A 4,138-nucleotide genomic window follows, 5' to 3' on the forward strand; every position below is an offset into this window, starting at 1 on the left:
GTTCTGTTAGGAAAACACACTAACAAAATACAATTACCCACAAAACCCAAAGGAAAAACATGCTCCTTATGTGTGACTCCCAATTGGGAGCCACACATGGCCCAAAACACAGAAATACAAAAACCTAGAAAAAGAACATAGAACGCCCACCCAATGTAACACCCTGGCCTAACCAAAATAAAGAACAAAAAAAAACCTCTCTATGGCCAGGGCCACTGCAAAATGACCTCCAGCATGCCACAAATGTGCATGTGTCTGCTCAAACGGTCAGAAACAGACTCCATGAGGGTGGTATGAGGGCCCGACGTCCACAGGTGGGGGTTGTGCTTACAGCCCAACACCGTGCAGGACGTTTGGCATTTTCCAGAGAACACCAAGATTGGCAAATTCGCCACTGGCGCCCTGTGCTCTTCACAGATGAAAGCAGGTTCACACTGAGCACATGTGACAGATGTGACAGAGTCTGGAGACGCAGTGGAGAACGTTCTGCTGCCTGCAACATCCTCCAGCATGACCGGTTTGGCGGTGGGTCAGTCATGGTGTGGGGTGGCATTTCTTTGGGGGGCCGCACAGCCCTCCATGTGCTCGCCAGAGGTAGCCTGACTGCCATTAGGTACCGAGATGAGATCCTCAGACCCCTTGTGAGACCATATGCTGGTGCGGTTGGCCCTGGGTTCCTCCTAATGCAAGACAATGCTAGACCTTATGTGGCTGGAGTGTGTCAGCAGTTCCTGCAAGAGGAAGGCATTGATGCTATGGACTGGCCCGCCCTTTAATAAGATTATTTCATTCATTCAGATCTAGGATGTGTTATTTTAATGTTCCCTTTATTTTTTTGAGCAGTATATATGTAATAAAAGAGCCTTTGTCAGTCAATTCTTTTTTTTTAACAAATAAAAACTGAAATTTGGGGAAATCGTTCAGAACTAATAAATACACACTTGGGATGAAATAGAAAAAAAATATGCACTTACCAAATGATTGTTGTATAGGGAATGGAAGCCTCTGTGTCCTGGTCTCCACGTAGCCATATGTACATCTGAACTCTCCCATCTACAGTAAGGACAAATACTTTATATTGACCTCTCCCATCTACAGTAAGGTCAAATACTTCATATTGTCCTCTCCCAATCTACAGTAAGGTCAAATACTTCATATTGTCCTCTCCCATCTACAGTAAGGTCAAATACTTCATATTGTCTTCTCCCATCTACAGTAAGGTCAAATACTTCATATTGTCTTCTCCCATCTACAGTAAGGTCAAATACCTCATATTGTCCTCTCCCATCTACAGTAAGGTCAAATACTTCATATTGTCCTCTCCCATCTACAGTAAGGTCAAATACTTCATATTGTCTTCTCCCATCTACAGTAAGGTCAAATACTTCATATTGTCTTCTCCCATCTACAGTAAGGTCAAATACTTCATATTGTCTTCTCCCATCTACAGTAAGGTCAAATACTTCATATTGTCTTCTCCCATCTACAGTAAGGTCAAATACCTCATATTGTCCTCTCCCATCTACAGTAAGGTCAAATACTTCATATTGTCCTCTCCCATCTACAGTAAGGATAAATACCTCATATTGTCCTCTCCCATCTACAGTAAGGTCAAATACCTCATATTGTCCTCTCCCATCTACAGTAAGGACAAATACTTCAAATTGTCCTCTCTTTGACATACTGTTCTCTTTGCTAATCAGCTTGCACTAATATCATTACAAAGGTGTGTGTGTGTGTGTGTGTGTGTGTGTGTGTGTGTGTGTGTGTGTGTGTGTGTGTGTGTGTGTGTGTGTGTGTGTGTGTGTGTGTGTGTGTGTGTGTGTGTGTGTGTGTGTTTGTTTGTTAGCTTACGTGTGGGTGGGTATACCAACACATGTCTCCTCTCTGTGTTATGTGAGACACACACTGTCTCCCATCCGTTTCCCGGTAGTGGCTTTCCTCTTTTCAGAGAAACTCTTTCTTTCCATTATCTTCACCCTTCGTCCTCCTCTCTCTTCTCCTTTCTCTGTCTGGTTCCTCCTCTTCTTCCTCATTCTCTGTCTGTTTCCTTCTCTTCCTCCTCATTCTCTGTCTGTTTCCTTCTCTTCCTCCTTATTCTCTGTCTGTTTTCACCTCTTCTTCCTCAATCTCTGTCTGTTTTCACCTCTTCTTCCTCATTCGCTGTCTGTTTCCTCCTCTTCTTCCTCAATCTCTGTCTGTTTCCTCCTCTTCTTCCTCATTCGCTGTCTGTTTCCTCCTTTTCTTCCTCATTCGCTGTCTGTTTCCTCCTCTTCTTCCTCATTCTCTGTCTGTTTCCTCCTCTTCTTCCTCAATCTCTGTCTGTTTCCTCCTTTTCTTCCTCATTCGCTGTCTGTTTCCTCCTCTTCTTCCTCAATCTCTGTCTGTTTCCTCCTTTTCTTCCTCATTCTCTGTCTGTTTCCTCCTCTTCTTCCTCAATCTCTGTCTGTTTCCTCCTCTTCTTCCTCATTCGCTGTCTGTTTCCTCCTTTTCTTCCTCATTCTCTGTCTGTTTCCTCCTCTTCTTCCTCATTCTCTGGCTGTTTCCTCCTCTTCTTTTTCCTCTTTTACAGTTTCCTCATTCTTGGTAGCTTAGTGTTCTCCCTGGTGACAGGCTGTAAATCATACAGTACACAGAAGGGAAAGGAGAAGACAGAAAGAAAGAGACCGAAACAGAGAGAGAGAGAGAGAGAGAGAGAGATGGGGGAGAGACACACACACAGACACACAGAGAGAGCGAGAGAGACACACACAGAGAGAGAGAGAGACACACAGAGAGAGAGAGACACATACAAATACAGAGAGAGAGAGAGAGAGAGATTCCCACAGAGAGAGAGAGAGAGAAAAAGAGAGAGAGACCACCTAAAAGTAAGCGATTCCCAAACCTTCCATAACGAAGCCATCACCTACAGAGAGATGAACCTGGAGAAGAGTCCCCTAAGCAAGCTGGTCCTGGGGCTCTGTTCACAAACACAAACAGACCCCACAGAGCCCCAGGACAATTAGACCCAACCAAATCATGAGAAAACAAAAAGATAATTACTTGACACATTGGAAAGAATTTACAAAAGATCTGAGCAAACTAAAATGCTATTTGGCCCTAAACAGAGAGTACACAGTGGCAGAACACCTGACCACTGTGACTGACCCAAAATAAAGGAAAGCTTTGACTATGTACAGACTCAGTGGGCATAGCCTTGCTATTGAGAAAGGTCGCCATAGGTAGACCTGGCCCACAGCCAACAAAATGAGGTGGAAAATGATTCGACTTCATACCTCCTGCCAAATGAATGACAATACTAGAGACACATATTTCCCTCAGATTACACAGACCCACAAAGAATTAGAAAATAAATACAAATTTGATAAACTCCCATTTCTACTGGGTGAAATACCACAGTGTGACATCACAGCAGCAAGATTTGTAACCTGTTGCCACAAGAAAAGGGCAACCAGTGAAGAACAAACACCATTGTAAATACAACCTATATTTATGTTTAAATATTTTACTTTTTTATTTTAACTATTTATGTGAGTGATGGTGTGTGTGTGTGTGTGTGAGTGACGGTGTGTGTGAGTGACGGTGTGTGAGTGTGATGGTATGTGTGAGTGATGGTGTGTGGTCCTGTGAGGCTCAGTTGGTAGAGCATGGTGTTTGCAATGCCAGGGTTGTGGGTTCGATTCCCACGCGGGACCAGTACGGGAAAAAAAAAAGTATATGAAATGTATTCATTCACTACTGTAAGTCGCTCTGGGTAAGAGTGTCTGCTAAATGACTAAAATGTAAATGAGTGTGATGGTGTGTGTCTGACACTGCTGATTAATGAAGCGAGACCCGTAGACAGCAGCTGATTACAGAGTGTCTTTAGAGTGTATGAATGCCAGACACTCTCTCCAGGGGGTATAGTGAAAGCATCTCTTTATTTCTCTCTCCCTCGCTCTTTTTTTCTTTCTCTCCCTCGCTCTCTTTTTCTTTCTCTCTCTCCACATCTCCACCTCTGTTTCCATGGCGACAGCCTCCTCTAGTTTCCTCCCCTGTCAGCTACATGGACTTGGGACTCCAAGGTGTGAGTGTGTGTGACTCCAGGGTGCAGCAGGCATGTTCATTTTCCTCCCTGAATGAAAGACATGATTTACTA

General features: G+C 43.8%; 1 long non-coding RNA gene across 1 annotated transcript in view; it reads right to left on the reverse strand.

Moving 5' to 3' along the window:
• Positions 1–3,964: 3,964 nt before the first annotated feature.
• LOC115176203 (uncharacterized) overlaps positions 3,965–4,138 on the reverse strand; it is a 1,014-nt gene continuing 840 nt past the window's right edge. Inside the window, exon 2 of the long non-coding RNA XR_003872174.1 lies at positions 3,965–4,138. This exon is cut by the window's right edge and continues 89 nt beyond it. This is a non-coding gene — a long non-coding RNA (uncharacterized LOC115176203).

Source organism: Salmo trutta, chromosome 36, assembly GCF_901001165.1.
Source record: "Salmo trutta chromosome 36, fSalTru1.1, whole genome shotgun sequence".
NCBI lineage: Eukaryota > Metazoa > Chordata > Actinopteri > Salmoniformes > Salmonidae > Salmo > Salmo trutta.